The following is a 10,331-nucleotide window of genomic DNA, read 5'->3' as shown; positions in this document are numbered from 1 at the left end:
CCTGCTGTACATAAGTATGATTGTTTCCCTGCTCAGCAGTTAGGAACCGTCTGACAATTCCTATCCACAGCAGTAAATGAAGGGAGAATTTCACTGCATACAGTCAGGTTTCTAATAAAAACAGTACACATTTTTTAATTAAAGTATATTGGAGATAGGTTTCTTTTTCATTTTTGCCTTTACATGCCCTTTAATGTTTACATGATTTTCTAGTAGACTTAAGGTATGAAGATCCAAATTATGGAAAGATCCATTATCTGCAAAACCCCAGGTGCCAAGCATTATGGATAACAGGTCCCATACCTGTACACATTTAAAATTAAAAAAAAAATTTATATTTCACCTTTCTGATTGGGTATAGGAATCCCATTATAACACTACTGAACACCCATTAACCTCTGTGATACAGTCAGATGTATGTTCATTGGGGACAGTTAAATGGTTTTAATAATCTACTTTTACTCTATGAAGTTTATTTCCTGATATTAATTGCATTTACTTCCTGTTTCACGTTGTGGGTGATTTTACATAGAGAGAGGGGTAAGTGAGGATAAATCTTTGAATGCCGTTCAACTGCAAAGAAAGGAAAAACTAAAACACAGGACACGTACCAATAAAACCCCTCCTTATATCTCTAAATTCTTAGCTCACTTTGTGATTGTGAAGTCGATTGGCTCTGCCACTGGGTGATTGTCGGCTTTATACCAGATTTCCCTAAAATGGATCTGTTCCATCTTGGGTTTGTAAACATCTGGTCTGGAACTGAGCACCCAGTTCGCTCATGTAGATTTAATCAATCGGCCAATAGGAACTAACCTCTTTCTGAAAGTATTGACGCCTATAAACCCACCCACCCTAAATGTTTTATATTCGTAATCCAGTCCCACTATTAGAACTATTCTTTGCTTGAAAAACATGCATTGGTCTCATTGGTCAATCTGCATGTGATGCGTGTGTCACAATTCATAAAATGTATAAATATAATCTAGAAACGATGGAGTAGATATTTGCTACACTGTCTATACTGGCTGATTAACTCGTGGCACATTTGGCAGTTCCATCATTCTTCATTGGTTGGATGAACAGTTTGGAATGATGGGTTCTCCACAGTTCCACTCAAAAGACCAGTGTTGTACAGGTGCAGGCCAGCATGGGGTTTTTGATTCATGTTGAGTCCAAGGGCTTCATAGTTCCTCCATAATTCTGTTCCTCCATAGTCCAAAGTTGTGTATCATAAATAACCAGCCCACCACACGCACTGCTTCAGTTCTTTTCCTCTCATTCTTTCTGTATTGATAGCTTTTAATATTAATATTGTTCTTAAGTCCTTTGTTATTCAAACCTGAGCTCTGATATGAGTTTATAGGACTATGGGTTAGCCACACCCCAAGGAAAAATTCACTGGCACTCGAAGGCAGGTGCAAGCAGGGTCAAGCCCTTGCGTTTTTAAGGTGCAATGTTTTGGGGATAGGACCGCTTTGTCAAGCCCTTGCGTTTTTATTAAGCAGAAAGGTGCAACGTTTCAGGGATTGGACCCCTTTGTCAAGCATAATGCTTGACAAAGGGGTCCTATCCCCCGAAACGTTGCACCTTACGTGTACTAGCACGTTGTACTAGGGGGGTGCTGATCCCTCCATCACCGTGCACCAGGGCTTGTAGGCCAGGGTGTACGAGCGGTGCCTCCTTTCTCCTATTAGCCACACCGCAGCCAGTCACAGTCATAATAAATATAATATCTACAGATTAAATTACCCTCCCCCGTGCTGTCTAGTTCAATCCATACACAGCTTGCTTGTGCCATTAACAGGAGTTCATCATAATCCGTTTTATGGACAAGTAAATGTACTTGGCAATAAAGGGAAGAGAAATCAATGGTGGCTGGTTGCTACCGCTCTCCTCAGGGAGGGAAGGCTAATGAATGGTAAAGTTATGGCATCACTGGGCCTGGCAAGGGCTAAAACCAAATTTTATATGTACCTCGTTTCATACACTGATTTAAATTTTTGTTTTAAATAGAGAAGTAAATCTTAATAATATATGGCTAAATATGCTGAATTTTATATACTAGATTAGAATCTTACAGTTTCAATCCATGTTTTAACAAATGTCCACAGCAGCTCCCCATTGACAACCACCCCCTGTATGTGATCCTTTATTACGCTGAGACACCTGTGCCCCTATCACTCTGAAGTCTCAACTGTACACACTGGAAAATAGAACCGAATATTTGACTTTTCTGTATCTTTTTTAAACCACATTATTCAAAGGAGCCACACTCTCAACCCGCATCTTATTAATATTAATATACTTAAATTTTTTGGGGGTTAGTCTTAGCCTGTGCTGCAATCCATTCCTAATTTTCTATCTTTGCTGTTTTACAACACTTGTTGTAGTATTTATATTCATTAAATGCATATACTCCTTTTTCCTTGTTTTTAAATGCTTTCATCTTCTTTCCTAATAACTTTTTTCCTCCTGGATTAAACCACCTAGGGTGGTCCATAACATTCTTTAATATACTATCTCAATAAATTGAGAACAGTAATAACTTGTTAACACTTACAATGACAACCATTTCTGTTCTGTGTTTTTAGCTGAAAACAGAATGTCCCAATCTATGCTCTAAAGGGAACTCCATAAGGAACTAATCTGAAATTCAGAGCCTTTGCTGCCCCAGTGTAATTGTACTTTTTGTACCAAACATTACACGAGATTGCATTATGGTCACTATTACCCAGGGGTTCACTAGATCTTGTATAGAATGGTTTCTGGTTGGCTCTTCAACAACCTGTGCCATATATTTTCCATGCAACTTGTTCCCATTAACTGACATGGCAGTACTGTTGCTCCAGTCAATATCTGGGTAATTAAATTCACCCATTATCATTACTTTCCCCAAACGAATTCAAGCTTCCATGTAATGTAAATCTTAATTCATTGCAATTTTTGTGACTTTTAAATAAGCTCTTTCAGTGACTGCGCACCCGCAACGAGTAACAATGCACATATTCCTTTAGTTTTCATGCATAGCCCTATTGTTCCTCAAGTTCTTTGGAGAAGTTGCAGATCATCCCAGGGACACCTTACAGGGCTATGTTGACTGTTTCAACATTGTAAAATAAGCTTTGATTTGGAGTCATACTCTGGAGGAAATACACACATGTAAAGTTGATGTTCCTTTTTATTTAGGTTTTTTAGTATATTTTAACAAACATCAGAGAAGATTTGACAGTTGCATGAGTTGTCACAGTTTAGTAAATATTTGGCCATAGTTAAAACATTAAGGGGCAGATTTACTAAGGGTCGAAGTGAATTTTTGAAGTTAAAAACGTCGAATTTCGAACTATTTTTTGGGTACTTTGACCATCGAATAGGCCTAAATTCGACTTCGTTTCGAAGTGAAAACGCTTTGACTATTTGACCATTAGATAATCAAAGTACTGTCTCTTTAAAAAAACTTCGACTTGGCCACTTCGCCACCTTAAACCTGCCGAATTGCTATATTAGCCTATGGGGACCTCCTAGAACATATAGCCAACATTTGGCTAAGTTTTAGAAGTCGAAGTATAATCGTAAGATTAAATTGTTCGATTCGAAGTACGATCATAGGATGTTAAAAATCCTTCGACTTCGAATATCGAAGTATGCAATTTGATGGTCAATTTTCAAAGTTTTTTCCACTTCAAAATTCAACACTTGATAAATCTGCCCCTAAAACATCTTGCTGTATTCTATGCACAGAAGAACAGAGCATAGTCACATAGCCTCCTTGGCCCTGGTCTGCAAGTAGGTCTTCACATTTACAAGTTGTTTGTGTCCTGCATGTGCTTTAAGCCAGGAAGGGTTCATTTCTGTTTAAACATTTTATTCAGTTTTGCAATAAACATGAAGTATACAACATGACGGCATCCAATATACAATTACAAAAAGTTTTGTATAAGACACATTAGAAAGCTTTTCCTATGAACAAATAAAAGAAAGAAAAAAATAAATACATAAATAATCAAATGAACCAGTTGGGTGTAAAGAAACAGAAAGGAAAATAAAAATAGCCACTATTTACATGGAATACAAATTATTCAACCAGTGTTATATCGCATACAAAGGAACCTATAAATTTGATTTTTGTTAATGGAATCAAAGACATCAAAATAAAGACACCATGTAAGTTTAAAGGAGTCTCCTTCTTTAGCTACTAGATAAATAATGGTTTTTTTGGAGGCAGCCATAAACAAAGTTGTTGATGTCTTAGTTTCATGGGGGATAGAGTCTGTTATGTTTCAAAATGATCTTATCAAAATGCAGTAGTGTAAAACAAGGGGAGAGTTTAGTGTTTCTTCTGAATTTAGAATTTAAAATTTGAGCGATTTCCCTCCAAAAAAGACTAATCTTTGGACAAGACCAAAGATAATGGAATAATCTAACATCTGATTCCTCACAATTGGGGTAGTAGTGGAATTACCTTTTGTAAATAGTTTACCATAGCCTAGATGAACTAGTTTGAACTGTTGAATCCTCCAGCTTTCAGCAAGGATTACGTTGTTATATTCATGCAAATATTTCACCAAATCAGGAGGGGACACCGAATGTTACAAAAAAACTAGACTAAATTTGCTAGAAAGAAAACAATGTTTTTCCTGAAGACTTTAAAATATCTGAGAGATTGAGTAAAAGTTTAGCTGGCATAAAGGGACTTTGTGTATAGCTGAAGCTGTGGCAAGGAATAAATGTTTCCAAACATAAATAGAATCTCAAAAAGAGGATTTTTCTTTGTCACTCGGAAAATTTCTCCAACTGCTATGTAAAATAGATAAAATATCTGAGTGAGGTTCTTGAAAAATTTAAATTTCAGGATTAATACATTTATTTCCTTGTTAAACCCATTCAATGAGGTATCTAGTAAGGGCTGATAAGTTGAAAACTCTAAAATTAGGACGTTTTAAGCCCCCCAATTTAAATGGAGCTAATTCTAATTAAAAAAACAACCTTTATAGAAAAGTTAGCAAAAGTTAGAACCTTAATCTGTTTTTTTTGTTAATGGTGATTCCCTTGATTAGTTTAGAGTAATCCAAGAAACAAATTAATGGTTCTAGTGCAATATTAAATAAAAGAGGCGATAGGGGACAACCTTGCCTGGTTCCTTTAAAAATGACAGCCCCTCCAAAGAAAATTTGAGATTTGGTATTTCTGTAAAGCCACTTATATTGATAGAATGGACCTGTTAAGCCAAATCTTTCAAGACATACAAAAAGATGATCCCAAGTAATATTCCCTAGTCGAGGTACACAAAAATAACTCGAAATTCAATTTTTTTTTCAAAATGTAGTCATCCAACTTATTTTAAATATATATATTTCCATACAGTTATAAATAAGATGATGGCTGTAAACAGACAATAAATATAAATTTCGTATGCAGAGTTCAGTATATTTCCCATTTAATCCTATTTAATCACCTGGATAGATAAACAGATAGATGCATTGATAGATAGATACATTGATAGACAGATAGATAGATGATAAATAGATAGATATGGATAGAGATAGATAGATTGATAGAAAATAGATGATAATAGTTAGACAGATAAATTATAGACAGATTGATATAAGATAGATAGATGACGTATAGGCAGACAGATGGATAGATATTGGAAGTGACGCCACATTGGACCGGAAATGAACTAATTTCGGCACTGAATCTTCACCAAAAAAAAATCTTCAGAAAAAAACTGGCAGAACCACAAGGGAGGGTGGGATCAAGCCTGGACCTTTGTCAGGGTACCCAGCTGTGTTATCCACGGACTGCCTGCACGGCCAAGGAAGTTTGTTTCCCTTAATGTTATCTATCTATAAATCTAATACACAAAAGCCATGAATATCCTGTAAATGATATCCTTATAAACAGTGACTAGTGATGTCATCAGTTATTAACGGTGAGTAGTGATGTCATTTTTGTCACATGACTCACTAAAAATTGTGTATTATAATAAATTTCCCCTTGTTGGAAAATATGAGGATATTAGACGTAACCTCGGAGTTCCATGACCTGCCTTCGGCCTCATGCTTTTATATGGTCATGGAATTCCTTTGTGACTAATAATATCCTTATATTTTACAATAGGGGGTACTATATTGACTATATAAATGGCTCTTAGTGATGTCATCAGCTATAAACAGAGCTTAATGATGTCATTTTTGTCACATGACCCACTAAAACGTGTGTATTATAATAAATAAAGTAGCCCTTGTTGGAAAATATGAGGATTTTAGAAGTTTCATGACCTGTATGAAAGAGCTCAGCCTTCAGCTTTGTGCTTTTATATGGTCATGGAACTCCTAAGTGACTTTACAATAGGGGGTACTTTATTCACTATATATAAAAAATAACTAATCCTACAGAATAAATACATTTAATTGGGGACTAGAGCTAGGTATACATGGCAGAGCCTTCTCATTTGATAAGATGCCTATTTCTAAGTAAAACAGTTTTTTTGCATGTCCCCCAGGTCAGTTGGCCTATTGCGAGTCATCTAGCGGATCAGCGAGGGAAAATAATGGTTTGCAGATCTGGGTTGAGGGTCATGGGTAGCTGGTATGGATTGGGTACGGATATCAGAAAATAGATCCACACAGGACTCTAACTTTTGCTCTTTCAAGATATTAGGAGCTTTTACACTGTGAGCATAATTCATTTAAACCATCACTGACATCTGCAGTTCATTTCAAGTTAGGGGGACAAAGAGAGTCTTGTGATGTTGCCCAGCTCAGACGATTCTTCTCTACTCACAATCCTAATGTTCTGCGCAACATCACAAGACGTCCTCTTCTTGTTCTCTTAATTTTCTGCCGACCATGCCCAGTGTGCCAAAATGAGCAGCAGGTGGTGCTGTTATTTCAGATACATGATATTAGCAGTGTGAAATTTAGAAAAATGGATGTAAGTTGCAGAATTTTTGCATTCATTTATATTGAGGGTTTACATTTCTTTCAATATTGGAAAACAATTCTCTAAATATTTCAAATTTACATAAATGTTCATTCCAAAGACTTTTTTGGTCAGCCTAATTGACCCACCATAAAAGCAGCATCCACCGGAAATGACCTTACAGCGGGCCGAAGCTTTTCCCATCCTCATTTAGAAACACAATTGAAAAAAATCCCTTTATTCTGTTTTAAAAATACCGTAGTGTTGGAGCAGGGCGTTCCGTTCTGTACTGCGTAGCACCCGCTTCTAAACTGATTCTATCACGCTGAAGAATGGCCCTTTGTTTAGATTCTATTGTGTCCGATTAAACAGAATACTGAGCAGTGAAGGGAAATGATAAAATATTTAGGTTCATCCTCCCGCCAGAGAATTGAAAGTCCCTATGTTTTTTGGGAGATAAACATAAATCGTCAATAAATATGTAAATAAATCCAGGATCTGTTAGTCAAAGTCATTGAACAGGTGAGGTTACCTCTTGGGGGGAGATCTGGTGCGTTCACTAAATTTGAGAGAAGCATTCTGGATCCTAAAATTGGAGACTAGGATACCTAATGGATTGAACACCAGACATGATTTATCATATCTATATAAGTACCCTCTTCTCTTCCTCTCTCCCCCCCCCCCTTTATGCAGCAGTCTGCATAAGCATAATGCACAAGTCCAGGGAACCTTAATAAAGACAATAGAGTTGTTATATTGCCCTAAACATGAGCCCAGTGTATAGTGTGTTATACATATATGTTAGAAAATGTATGGGGGAACCCGGTTACCCAAAAAAACTTTTAAGGACTTTTGCAGGTTATCGCTCTGAAAAAGGGAAGACGCCAGCATTTTTTGGACTTAGAAACTTTTTCCTCTAAAAATATGATGTAAGTAACAGGAAGATCTATACACTCCAGTGCACTTCACCTGGTCTGAGCTGGCGAAGGCAAATCTGGCAAAGAGGTAACGTTCAGTAAAATCCACATCTTAGTGAATTTGCGGAGTAACGTCCATTCACCAGAGTGAAAATTCGCCTGGCGATAGAGTGCGAATGATTGTTAGAGTCTGTCACTTTCACTAGCGAAGTTACGCCTGCGCCCGTTAGTAAATCGGCAAAGTGCCTAAAAACGGTAACGCTGACGAATCGTCGGCAGCATTAATCACTTCAACCTTTAGTAAATTGGCCCCCTTATGTCTCATACAACCTTCTCCCTTAAAACGGTAAGCTCTATTGAGCCAGGTGCTTTTTACCTCTTGTATTATCTATCATTTTATATGTAATCTGTACAGGTATGGGACCTGGGGTTTTCCAGATAACAGATCGTTCCATAGTTTAGATCTTCATACCTTAAGTCTTCTAGATATCATATAAACATTAAATAAACCCAATAGATTTTTATTCCAGTGAAAACTGGAAATTATTCCTCAGTAATCCACCAATTGACTTCATTAGTCAGAATCTTCAACAGACACATGGAGTAGCCATCTCCACCACGGTATCATATAGTAAAAAGAAAATCTGGAGAGTCTTTGAAAGTATGTAGTTTTATTATCGCACAAAGTGGACTAATTATATCTTAGTTGGGATCAAGTATAAGGTACTGTTTAATTATTAAAGAGAAAAAGGAAATCCTATTTAAAAATCTGGATGATTTGGAAAAAATGGAGTCTATGGGAGACGGGCATCAAAAATTTCAAAAAAATCGCACAGGCATGCTAGTATGATAAAAAAATATTTTTATTCAATCATTTTTAAAATATCAAACAATCATGGAGCCTAACGTGTTTCATGCTTACCTAGCACTTAGTCATAGGCAATCTCTTGCCTATGGGAGGTGGGCATTCCATTATTCTGGATAACGGGTTTCCAGATATTGGATCCCATACCTGTAATTATTGGTGTTTTATAAGTATGTGTTACTAATAATAATAATAAAAATGATCTTTAAACATATGTTAGTTTATTGGACAGAAGCACTTTTTGGTTTACATGTTATTGACTATAAAGCTCAGAGAAAAAAGAAAGGCAGCTGACCCGTCTTATGTCAACATCCAGACTCCGGGGCTTTTGTTCATGAGAAAACTTGGCTTGGCTCACACTGTAGTGTCATCGGATAATTTAATTTCTAGTTAAGTGACAATCCAAGACTTTCTAGTCTGCTTCAGATCCAATGATCGGTGTGTTTTGACTTTGGATGTGGTGCAGACTCACATAAATGTTCTCCAGCTAATATGTTAATATTTGAGATTGCAGACAGTCTGAGAAATTAACCAATCAAATCGGTAGTAGAATTGGAAGCAGATGTGTTTTTTTTATTTAATGGAATAAATTCCTCCTCAAACATCTGCTGGTTGAGAATAGTACCGTACACGCCACGATTAATTCATCAAGGAAACACTGATGTGGGTGCAAAGTTCATGTCAATTTGAGAACTTGTAAGTGTCGTCTATGACCAGATTTGTGTCAGGCTCAGTCGCCATTGAGTCAGATCTGAGGTGTAATTCTACTGAAAGCTTTATGTGTCTGTTCCCTTGTTATTCTCTGCCCTTGCACTTCTGACTTTCAGCGAGATGTAGCAGCTGATTAAAAAGACCTGTCTTTGCAAATGTGATCACTGTCTTCCACTACAACTAAAAAAGTACAATCTGGAAGAAGCGCAAAATAAAACAGCAAAATGACTCTCTTCTAAGGGGCAGATTTCATCATTTTCAAATTAAATTTTTTTTGTTTGCTCTAAAACTTACAAATACCATTTTTTTTGATTAAAGGACAAACAAACCCCTAATGGAAAAAAACCCTACCCCTCCTCCCCCACATAGACCCCGGGCAAATGCCCCTAACTTTTTACTTACCCCTTGGTGCAGATTCAGGAATCGGAGTTCACGGCAGCCATCTTCCGGGTCTTCGGTAATCTGACAACAAGATCGCCGTGGCGGTGCATGCGTAGTTAGAGCAATTTCCCTATTCGCGACAACTGCACATGCATCTAAATTGATGGAAATTGCTAAAGCACTGGAAGATGGCTGCCATGAACTCCGATCCCTGAATCTGCACAAGGGGTAAGTAAAACACACACTTATTGGGGCAGATTCAATAAAGGGCGAAGTGACTAATGTTAGCGAAAATTCGCCAGCGTGACATCATTTCATTACTTTGCAGATTTACTAGCGGACGCAACCGTAACTTCGCTAGCGCTAGTTCGCTAGCAGTAATTCGCTCCCTTACGTCTGGCGAAGTTGCGCTCTGGCGAAGGGACGTAACTACACAAATTCACTAAGATGCGGATTTTACTGAACGTTACCTCTTGCGCCAGACTTGCCTTCACCAACTCAGACCAGGCGAAGTGCAATAGAGTAGATGGGAG

General features: G+C 37.3%; 1 pseudogene; it reads left to right on the top strand.

Annotated features, from left to right (window-relative positions):
• Nucleotides 1-6,930: 6,930 nt before the first annotated feature.
• LOC108705406 overlaps nt 6,931-10,331 on the top strand; it is a 171,991-nt pseudogene continuing 168,590 nt past the window's right edge.

Source organism: Xenopus laevis, chromosome 1S (assembly GCF_017654675.1).
Source record: "Xenopus laevis strain J_2021 chromosome 1S, Xenopus_laevis_v10.1, whole genome shotgun sequence".
NCBI lineage: Eukaryota > Metazoa > Chordata > Amphibia > Anura > Pipidae > Xenopus > Xenopus laevis.
Note: the sequence above shows the minus strand (reverse complement) of the source record. Positions and strands in the feature narration are given on the sequence as shown.